We start from the raw sequence: 12669 nt of genomic DNA, 5'->3' as shown, positions 1-12669 counted from the left end.
AGTCAATTTCATTCCCTTCATAAAACATTAATATTCAAATCACGTCTTTGGAGGGGGTTCTACTTATGAAACGGGATCAAAGAAAATGGGATTAATAATTACGAAGAATGGCAGTTTAATTACGATTAAAAACATGACATTGTCATGGAGATTTATAAGGAAGGAAAATGAAGCTTCTAAGGCGTTCGCACAATTCACAAATGACAGTAATTTAGTCTTAACAACAACTCATTGTACTCAGATAACTAAAGGGCCCTTTAACACAAACAGTGCAGCAGAACAAAAATGACGGACACAGAGAATTTCTCATAAACATGGCTAGTGTCGTTTTTGAGACAGATGTGAAACGGATGGAATAAGACAAAGATAATATGAATTCAAGAATGAATTTTCACTCTGCAGCAGAGTGTAGACTGATCTGAAACGTCCTGGTGATTGAAACAGTGTGTGGGACCGCGCCTCGAACCTGGGACCTTCCCCATCTGTAGGCAAGTGCTCTACCGACTGAGGTATCTTATCAAAATCTTCTTCACTTTTCGTTATTACTGCATATAGCTTGTTGAAAAGTACATCCATCATCCGCACGAAGTGGTTTCCACAGCGTCGACTGGAGTCCTGGTCGACTTGATTTGACGTTTAAATTACACGATTCTAAAGTATGTTAAATTTAGTAAAGAAAAAAAAGGATTCTTTACGCATTTTGGCAGTCTTTCTGCACATAATTTCGCGTAGTAAAAGATGTATTTCTGTATTGCTGTATGGCAAGGGGCCACATGGCATGGCCTGTTCACCAGAACTATGTGCATAATTGAGATAAACAGCACAATTCGCGTTGCATGACCAAAACAAAAGGATCCGAAAAGACAAAAGATCCGAAAAGACAAAATTAAATCACTGAAGACGCTAATTTTACACTTCATCGACGCAGAATGAATTAGTCTGGCCATAATACCATGTGGTAGACTCACGGAAAATGTACCGAGGTCTAAAATTCTCCATAAGAACGATCTCCATAAACCGCAAGAATAAATTCACTTATTCAGATGTTCAAATGTGTGTGAAATCTTATGGGACTTAAAAATTCACTTATTAATTTAGAATTAAGCGACTCAAGGGGGACTGAATGCAACGAACCAAAGATGCACGTGGTTGCATTTAGTTATGGACAAAGCCCTTCTTACTAACTGCACTCTGCCGGCCGGAGTGGCCAAGCGCTTCTAGGTGCTTCAGTCTGGAACCACGCGACCGCTACGGTCGCAGGTTCGAATCCTGCCTCGGGCATGGATGAGTGTGATGTCCTTAGGTTAGTTAGTTTTAAGTAGTTCTAAGTTCTAGGGGACTGATGACCTCAGAAGTTAAGTCCCATAGTGCTCAGAGCCATCTGAACCATGTAACTGCACTCTACACATCAAAATTAAATGGAATCTATCAAAAATATGATCACGAAATAATGTCTATCGAATTACACTGCTGAACGAAACAAATTACGCCCTGCTACATGTTTAGCAACTCAAACCTCTACCTACCTAACTCCAATCATGTAACAGTAACCGCTAGAGAGCAGCATCTTACACATCCGAAGCAAGAGTTCTTGTCTGATGGCGATTTTCACCTTAGCTTGGAGGGGAGAACGGACGCGTCACCTAGTGCCAACACCGGGTTAGATGTGTTTTGACAGAAACATTACACCTTTGGAATGACCTGAGTTCACTGCTATACTCAGTTACGTGAGTAATGTTGGGTTCAATGCTCAGACATACAGTGGTCAACTCTCTGCTTCCTCACAGAACATTCAAAATAGTCTCATTCACTCGTCCAATAATTCAGAATGGTGCACAGGGAAAAACACAGATCAGATGGGTACAAATAAGTAATAAATAAAACCATTGTCCAGCCCATTCTTCTTCCAGAAGCTCGTTACCAGGGCAAAAGAATAACGTCCACTGCGATATCCCTGTTGTGAACACGCTCGTGAGTTCTGTATTGACAGCTCTTACGAATCGGAACAGGCAGTATCGTTTCACTGTTAGTACACATGCATCACTTGTTTTAGTATAAAGAAGCCAACATCTTTTCTTAGAGTCCACTGCTAAAACTGGAACTCTTTCATAGTAGTTAATCTACTGTGTGCCCATATACATACGAAAAGTAATATAATCGTAAATAGCACTGACTACACATTATTCCTGAAATCTACGTCCATATACGTTATCTGTAAACCACAGCAAACTTAGTGATGGCGTGTACATGGTATACTTTTATCACGTGAGGTAATTACCTATAGGCCTCTGTGATGACTAACTTCTGTAAAGGCACAGAGGTTATATTTTGAACGACACACTGACGCAAGTAACGCTCAACAAAGTAGATCGGTCGAAGTGGAAACTTAGTCCGAGCCAACTAAAAGAATCACTTCTTCTTATCTAACGGTGCTAGCGCCAAACGTGTTCGATGTTAATGTTTGCATGGACAGAAGCAATGACTTGCTATTAATGTCATTACATTTAACAACAGTGCAACAATGCCGACAGAGAAGACGACGCAATATGACTGCGAAATTTTAAAGGTCAGGAAGTCGTCTACGAGGTGCATTCAAGTTCTAAGGCCTCCGATTTTTTTTCTAATTAACAACTCACCCGAAATCGATGAAACTGGCGTTACTTCTCGACGTAATCGCCCTGCAGACGTACACATTTTTCACAACGCTGACGCCATGATTCCATGGCAGCGGCAAAGGCTTCTTTAGGAGTCTGTTTTGACCACTGGAAAATCGCTGAGGCAATAGCAGCATGGCTGATGAATGTGCGGCCACGGAGAGTGTCTTTCATTGCTGGAAAAAGCCAAAAGTCACTAGGAGCCAGGTCAGGTGAGTAGGGAGCATGAGGAATCACTTCAGAGTTGTTATCACGAAGAAACTGTTGCGTAACATTAGCTCGATATGCGGGTGCGTTGTCTTGGTGAAACAGCACACGCGCAGCCCTTCGCGGACGTTTTTGTTGCAGTGCAGGAAGGAATTTGTTCTTCAAAACATTTTCATAGGATGCACCTGTTACCGTAGTGCCCTTTGGAACGCAATGGGTAAGGATTACGCCCTCGCTGTCCCAGAACATGGACACCATCATTTTTTCAGCACTGGCGGTTACCCGAAATATTTTTGGTGGCGGTGAATCTGTGTGCTTCCACTGATCTGACTGGCGCTTCGTTTCTGGATTGAAAAATGGTATCCACGTCTCATCCATTGTCACAACCGACGAAAAGAAAGTCCCATTCATGCTGTCGTTGCAGGTCAACATTGCTTGGCAACATGCCACACGGGCAGCCATGTGGTTGTCCGTCAGCATTCGTGGCACCCACCTGGATGACACTTTTCGCATTTTCAGGTCGTCATGCAGGATTGTGTGCACAGAACCCACAGAAATGCCAACTCTGGAGGCGATCTGTTCAACAGTCATTCGGCGATCCCCCACAACAATTCTCTCCACTTTCTCGATCATGTCGTCAGACTGGCTTGTGCGAGCCCGACGTTGTTTCGATTTGTTGTCACACGATGTTCTACCTTCATTAAACTGTCGCACCCACGAATGCACTTTCGACACATCCATAACTCCATCACCACATGTCTCCTTCAACTGTCGATGAATTTCAATTGGTTTCACACCACGCAAATTCAGAAAACGAGTGATTGCATGCTGTTCAAGTAAGGAAAACGTCGCCATTTTAAGTATTTAAAACAGTTCTCATTCTCGCCGCTGGCGGTAAAATTCCATCTGCCGTACGGTGCTGCCACCTCTGGGGCGTATTGACAATCAACGCAGCCTCATTTTGAAACAATGCGCATGTTTCTATCTCTTTCCAGTCCGGAGAAAAAAAATCGGAGGCCTTAGAACTTGAATGCACCTCGTATGTACAAACGAAAGGAAGGAGGAACACGATGTCGAGGGTAGGGGGATTTAAATATCTCGCAGAAAGAAATACGTACAACGTGCCAACAATAAATATCTCACTTATAATATGCACATATGAATTTTTCATTAACAGTATTTCTACTATAGGAAGAACGTAAGAAAATACTAACTACGCGAAAACTTCACAGATGTTTTCAGGCGAAATACACTCCATTGTTAGCATATATAACTCTAAATAAAGAATTTTGTTTCACAATATGCCACATTAAATGACTAGAAATGCTTTGATACACTGATAAGCCAAAAACCATTAGACTGCTCACAGCAACGTTGGTTCCGTCTGGTAGCGTTGTGGTCACGTAACGCGGTAACAAAAGCATGTAAACGGAGGAGACACGGACGGGGGATCACCTTAGCAAAGACATGGGCTGCAAATGGGGAAATCCATTGAGATAAACGGCTTTGACGGAGGATAGTCTGCTGTTAAGCAGAGTACCTCGAGAACAGTAAGACTGGTGCAATGTTCACGTGCTACTGTGATGTGAGCATCTACGGAAAGAATTAGAAGGACAGTAAAACTACCACAAGGCGCTAAATGGTTGGACGTCCATGACCCTTCACAGAACGTGGGGTTTGGAGGCTTGTCTGCTCTGTAAAGTAGGATAGATGGTGATCTGTGGCATCTCTGGCGAAAGAACACAACGCTAGTGCACGCACAAGAGTTTCAGAGTACACCGTCCATCGAACATTGTTGAACATGGGGCTCCGCTGCAGGCCCCCCCAACGTGGACACAACGACATCCCGATTAGGATTGCAGCGGGCACGGGACCATCGGGACTCAACCGTTGATCAATGGAAACGTGTCGGCTCTTTGGGTGAATCACATTTTTGCTACCCTAGGTTGAAGGTCGTCTCCTCAAACGCCTTCATAAAGATTAACGGCGGCTCGAAGCGTGCAGCGCGGCACGGAACGATTTTAGAAAGAGCTTTTGGACAATTATGTGGTGTTCAGCCTGTGAAAAGATGGCATTATTCGAGAGCAACGACATTTGATAACAATCAGTCTTTTTTAAGCATGGGTTGGCATCACTTGAAATTTCTCAAGGAAAGTAGTTTTCCCGTGTTTTAATTAACGCTGTATTTTCCTGATTAGTATTTAGCTAATTTCAAAAATTACTTTTGATAGTATCAAAGGAGTCGACATAAGCTAAATGTTAAGTAATGAAACGGAGTTTTTTTTTCAAAATAAAAGCACAACACTTGCACGAAAATTACTTCCTGTAAGAAAGCTACCAAATAAGAAAATCTGGGGAGACAGAATCCAAGCTTTCCAATTAAACATAGAAACACGCCAAGACTAGATTCTGAAGAATGCCAGGATAACGTGACGACTTTGATGTACCGGGTGATCAAAAAGTCACTATAAATTTGAAAACTTAATAAACCATGGAATAATGTAGATAGAAAGGTATAAATTGACACACATGCTTGGAAAGACATGGGGTTTTATTAGAACAAAAAAAAAACACCCCATATTGCTAGACGCGTGAAAGATCTCTTCGTGCGTCGTTTGGTGATGATCGTGTGCTCAGCCGCCATATTCGTCATGCTTGGCCTCCCAGGTCCCCAGACCTCAGTCCGTGCGATTATTGGCTTTGGGGTTACCTGAAGTCGCAAGTGTATCGTGATCGACCGACATCTCGAGGGATTCTGAAAGACAACATCCGACGCCAATGCCTCACCATAACTCCGGACATGCTTTACAGTGCTGTTCACAACATTATTCCTCGACTACAGCTCTTGTTGAGGAATGATGGTGGACATATTGAGCATTTCGTATAAAGAACATCATCTTTGCTTTGTCTTACTTTGTTATGCTAATTATTACTATTCTGATCAGATGAAGCGCCATCTGTCGGACATTTCTTGAACGTTTGTATTTTTTTTGGTTCTAATAAAACCCCATGTCATTCCAAGCATGTGTGTCAATTTGTACCTCTCTATCTACATTATTCCGTTTTCAAATTTATACTGACTTTTTGATCACCCGGTACTTCCATTGTAGTGGTACTAACTGGCTGGTGGTGGTCACCGAAGTTCCTCAGTAGCGCTTAAATATTAAAATCACACTAACTGAAATGGACTAAATTCGCAATCTCATAATTGAGCATCGACACGACACCACCGAGTAAAATATGAAATTATTTTACATTCACTTGGCTCCAAACACATTATATGGATGATCAGCTTCTCCTGTCAGTTTTCCCATAGCACGAACAAACCACGCTAGTTATTACACTTGATGTACTTCGAAAGTGGCAACCTATTTCGTACGCAGTTCCATAACAAACTCAGCACTCGTGTCTCCACCCATTATAAATCCCCAAAACACAGTTTTTAATTACGAGTCATTTTCATATTGAGTCACAAACATGAAACATTGTGGAGGCAAAAATAATGATTGATACAGTTCATGTGCATATGTATCCTCATTAAGGTGAGCCACAGAAAATCATTTACAGCAACGATTAGTTGTATATTTTGAGTTGTAATAACCATGATGTATTAACATTTGCACATAATTGTTCGCGTAATCGTAACTGAGGGGGCAATTTTTAACAGAAATGTTGACTGAGTGAATGCTAACTGTAGGCTCTGTCACGGAGATTTCACCACAACAATTAATGGGCAAAGACTGTTACACATAGATGTCATCATGGTGAACAGTTACTGCAGACTGCTGGACCTGTTGTTCGGTGTTGCTGTGTATAGAAGTGTGTATGAATAATTCGCGAATTCTGTATTTACATTTTAATTTTTAATGAGAATAATGTCGAGATTAGTGGCAAAACGTTACAAAGAATCAAATAACAACCTGGTTTAGCGATATAACGATAACTGGGGACCTGATGAAGTTAGCTGAATTATTTGCTGATACCATGTATACCTCCACAGAGATCTTCTGAGCGTCAAGTGACTCACAGGGTCTAAAGTTTCCTACTTAGCTGAATTGCTTCGTTAACACATTACTTCAATAACTGAATCTGTTTTCTAGGTCATAAAAATTGGGACAACAAAGTTATAACTTCATATTTTAGTATCAAACATGCTTAAAGTTACAAATGGCAAAAGTACTTTCAGGTACGTCGATACTTTAGTTAAGAATAACCTTTTAGTTAATGGAAAACTGTTTACTGGGGAGAGGTAGATTAGAGCTTTCGTATGAGATGTGTCACATTGGAAACAAATAAGCACTAGCTCACGACATTTTTCCGATCACATGGTTTCTGAACAGCAATTTACACATTGCTCTTAAAAGAAACTGTTTTATGATGAATCCAGTATACACTGTAATCAGCATAGTTCCAAGAAGCTATTGTATAATGACACCTTCAACGTTTGTAGTCCTGTTACCCTTAGTTGCGTATAATATTACGGTATGTTGATAGTTTTTACTTTTGGACCGTCTCATTACAACTGAATGAAACACAATTTTCGTTTCGCCTTTATTCTTTGCAAGGCATCTTCAGTGGCCCGAATTAGGTATATGTTTTTGTTTACATTATTTAGTTTACATTTTTGGACGATGTATATAAAGGTTATAAACAGTTCTGCCCTCAAAATGTAAACTAATTATTATAAAAAATATGTACACATTCTCGGCCACTAAAGATGCCTTGTAAAGAATAAAAGCGAAACACGTATGACGCGAAGATTGTGTTTCATTCAGTTGTAACTAGAGAATCCGGAAGTGAAAATTATCAACATACCGCAACTGAATAACGAATTTTAATGAAATATCAACTAGATAAAAAATGGATATTTTAGGTAAATATGCCATGTTTACTAACTTTATATCAGAGCAAAGAAAAACATTAGTTATCTAATGAGTAGAATGGTAGTAAATGGATTTATTTCACTTTACCAAGTGTCAACACTGTATGATACTTTGCTGTAGCACATGATCTAAGGCCCCTCAACATCATCTTGTAATGGTCGTAATTGATAAAAATCACCCACAGTGATTGTTGGTAAATTCAGAGCCCAGTTTCACTCTAGCCTGGAAATGCTGCTGTCTCTTGCTTGTGATGTGCTAGTAGTAGAATTATAAAACTACCGTGGGCTACCTCAGACCATCACAAGGATAGGATGAAATCTACTTTGTTACGAGAGCATGAAAATAAAAGTATCTCGGTTGAAGGGCGAAGCCTATGGAAATCACAGTGGGAATTCATTTCGGTCAGTTAAGTCGCTAGTTTGTTTGTGCATCGTCTACAGATATGTATGTTTCAAATGGTACTCGTTATTGTATAAAATAAGCCTACATAGTATGTTACCGTAGGTGAACAGTGTCGTGTTTCACATCCTTGCTAGCATATTCTCCTAAAAGTAATTGCATCTCATTGTGTTTTCACAGAAGCAAAAAAAAAAAATGCTTAAAACATCTTGGAGAAGACAAATGCATAGACATAGACATCTTTACAATATTTTATGATATTCCAACTAAGAATGAGCAAGACCTGTTCCTTCAAGGGCTAATACACTCCTGGAAATTGAAATAAGAACACCGTGAATTCATTGTCCCAGGAAGGGGAAACTTTATTGACACATTCCTGGGGTCAGATACATCACATGATCACACTGACAGAACCACAGGCACATAGACACAGGCAACAGAGCATGCACAATGTCGGCACTAGTACAGTGTATATCCACCTTTCGCAGCAATGCAGGCTGCTATTCTCCCATGGAGACGATCGTAGAGATGCTGGATGTAGTCCTGTGGAACGGCTTGCCATGCCATTTCCACCTGGCGCCTCAGTTGGACCAGCGTTCGTGCTGGACGTGCAGACCGCGTGAGACGACGCTTCATCCAGTCCCAAACATGCTCAATGGGGGACAGATCCGGCGATCTTGCTGGCCAGGGTAGTTGACTTACACCTTCTAGAGCACGTTGGGTGGCACGGGATACATGCGGACGTGCATTGTCCTGTTGGAACAGTAAGTTCCCTTGCCGGTCTAGGAATGGTAGAACGATGGGTTCGATGACGGTTTGGATGTACCGTGCACTATTCAGTGTCCCCTCGACGATCACCAGTGGTGTACGGCCAGTGTAGGAGATAGCTCCCCACACCATGATGCCGGGTGTTGGCCCAGTGTGCCTCGGTCGTATGCAGTCCTGATTGTGGCGCTCACCTGCACGGCGCCAAACACGCATACGACCATCATTGGCACCAAGGCAGAAGCGACTCTCATCGCTGAAGACGACACGTCTCCATTCGTCCCTCCATTCACGCCTGTCGCGACACCACTGGAGGCGGGCTGCACGATGTTGGGGCGTGAGCGGAAGACGGCCTAACGGTGTGCGGGACCGTAGCCCAGCTTCATGGAGACGGTTGCGAATGGTCCTCGCCGATACCCCAGGAGCAACAGTGTCCCTAATTTGCTGGGAAGTGGCGGTGCGGTCCCCTACGGCACTGCGTAGGATCCTACGGTCTTGGTGTGCATCTGTGCGTCGCTGCGGTCCGGTCCCAGGTCGACGGGCACGTGCACCTTCCGCCGACCACTTGCGACAACATCGATGTACTGTGGAGACCTCACGCCCCACGTGTTGAGCAATTCGGCGGTACGTCCACCCGGCCTCCCGCATGCCCACTATACGCCCTCGCTCAAAGTCCGTCAACTGCACATACGGTTCACGTCCACGCTGTCGCGGCATGCTACCAGTGTTAAAGACTGCGATGGAGCTCCGTATGCCACGGCAAACTGGCTGACACTGACGGCGGCGATGCACAAATGCTGCGCAGCTAGCGCCATTCGACGGCCAACACCGCGGTTCCTGGTGTGTCCGCTGTGCCGTGCGTGTGATCATTGCTTGTACAGCCCTCTCGCAGTGTCCGGAGCAAGTATGGTGGGTCTGACACACCGGTGTCAATGTGTTCTTTTTTCCATTTCCAGGAGTGTAGGTTGTACACAATCAAGCAGAGGCGTCCATGAAAAAATGAATAACCTGTGGTAGCACGTTCTTTTAGCTTCACTTGCCACATTTTAGTAGGCACATCTCGAGACGAGGTATGTATGAATGCTTTTTCTCGCAGTTTTTGACATCAGTGAAAAGCGAGTTCGAAGACTAATGCACCTGAAGCTTGGTGGCTTATCCCCAAAAGATAAGGGGTGTAGTGGACTTAGTCATAGTCTTCCCTCCTCTGTCAAGTCAGGGAGCACATCAGTCCTTTCCATCGCAGGAGTTACGCTACTGGTCTACAAAGGTATTTAACCTTAGTGCAGATTTAAATGTCGAAACGACGTCATAGTTGTTCTTGAAGAATCATCCTAATCCAAAATAAGGTACTATTTCTACTGGAATTATTTCAAGGTCCAAATGGCTCTGAGCACTATGGGACTTAACTGCTGAGGTCATCAGTCCCCTATAACTTAGAACTACTTAAACCTAGCTAACCTAAGGACATCACACACATCCGTGCATTATGCAGGATTCGAACCTGCGCGGTTCCACACAGTAGCTCCTAGAACCGCTCGGCCACCCCGGCCGGCTATTTCAAGGAGAATTTCAACTACCGAACTGGGAGGCCTCAGGTACACAGATGCTGTACACGTGAAGAATTGAAGCTTAAATCACCACATCTCAATGATACAGAAAAACACGCAGCTGCTGCAGAACTTATGATGCACCAGCGCCAAAGTAGAAAAGTTTACTCTTTTCTCTCCTAAGAAAAATCAAATGAAGCCAAACGAGAGACGCATCTGATTTTATGCCAAATATTAGCCTACAAAAAGTACCAGTAAAGGTCTGTTTTATCTCAGAAAGATCTCAGTCAGTGTCTTCTGCATTCTTCAGCTAGCTGTGGCGCTATGAGCTGCGCCGCCGGGAGCTGAAATGGCGCCCTACAGTGGGTGGGCTGGCTGATGGATGACTTGTGTCTACTGCACTACGCCCACTCGGGGGCACCTCGGCCAATTTCTGCAGAGGTCGCCATGGCTGCCTGCCGTCCTGGCCTGGACGTTGATGTTGTGCTTCTTTTCCCAGCGGCGTGACTGCCCAGCTGTAGCCTGCCTATTGCTATGAGCTGGCCGTGTCATCGAAGGCTGCTCTCATCACTCCAGGGCCAGCGTTTGATCCTGCCTGCTGACTGGAACAACAAAACTGCCTGACGGAACAAATAAGCGAGTGTCTCTTCTACTTCCGTGGTTTATTAGTGGACATTCTCCTGGCGCAGAGAATCCACGGCCGGCATATCAAGTCGTACCATTACCACAATCTTTGGTAGAGAACCTAACTACACCAGCCACCCTGACGATCGCTACACAATGAAAATGAAAGTGAAATTGGCAGAAATCAGAGCCAGACGAACATATGGCTGATGGACCGAGGAAGTATTTTGCTCATTCCAAGACGTAACAAAAGGCCGAGGCGTAGATCTAATAGGTAAGTGAAATTACAATGAAATCGAGACCTTTAGCTGCATACAGGCGTTAACAAATATCAACAGTGACAGTTGAAAATGTGTGCCACCACCGAGACTCGAACCCGGGATCTCCTGTTTACATGGCAGACACTCTATCCGACTGAGCCATCGAGGATACAGAGACGCAGCTTAAGGTCTAGATTTCATTGTAATTTCATTCCTCGAGAGCTACTAGATCACCAATGTTTCAAAATGGTTCAAATGGCTCTGAGCACTATGGGACTTAACATCTGAGGTCATCAGTCCCCTAGAACTTAGAACTACTTAAACGTAACTAACCTAAGGACATCACCCACATCCATGCCCAAGGCAGGATTCGAACCTGCGACTGTAGCAGTCGCACGGTTCCGGACTGAAGCGCCTAGAACCGCTCGGCCACCGCGTCCGGCTCACCAATGGTATCTGTTCTTTCGGACATGTCTGAAAGTACAGACACCATCTTCATATTCATATAATAGGTCAATAGCTGACTTTGGAAATGCGTGTACCTGATAACCGAATTGCATTAAGAAATCTGAAGGTCTTAGCCAGGCAGTGGATTTCAAAAGGATGGTGCTGATGGCTTAGGAATAGAGCTTTATCCTTACCACAAAAATTATATTGGTTTCACAGTCAGAGGAAAAATGTAACATATTAAAGAAACAAAAACTTCGGAATTATGACAAAATTTTGGCTCAACGTAATTATCTAAAGAAAGTAGTTCATTATACCAAGGAGATCCTACAAACCACATCTTGCTGAAGACAACTGTCTTCCGGAAGTATAGTGATTATGTGATCGACACATTCATGTGATCAGTACTGTGTACGCAAAATAATAACTGATATGTGCCGAAAATTCATTACATGTAAACTGAGCACTCTTAGAAACTAATTCATTATTTTAATTATATATAAGTAATTGCATATTATTATCTAAATACCATCTTCGCTTCTCTGAGCAGATTTACGACATTTCCAATTTAATTTAGTCGATCTTTAGCACAATTAACTGCTTGTACTAGGAAATCGTAGTAGGAGAAGGTCACTCCAGGGCAGATGCTGGCTAGATATGGCACCGCTAATCACACCCCCGCGGGCACGTGTCGCTAATGGGGAATATCCACGTCTGAGGCAGCTGACGTGTCGTGTCACGGCGCCCACATTGTCACATTGCCATTAGCGCTGGCGTCTTCCCTGAAGCAACTAGACATCACACTAGCGCGCATGACGTTGCTTTCAATTCCATTTGCAGGTGAGTCATTATCGGTTTCGATTCACCGCTCCGGATTCCATTA

Source organism: Schistocerca nitens, chromosome 3 (genome assembly GCF_023898315.1).
Source record: "Schistocerca nitens isolate TAMUIC-IGC-003100 chromosome 3, iqSchNite1.1, whole genome shotgun sequence".
Classification (NCBI taxonomy): Eukaryota; Metazoa; Arthropoda; class Insecta; order Orthoptera; family Acrididae; genus Schistocerca; species Schistocerca nitens.
Note: the sequence above shows the minus strand (reverse complement) of the source record.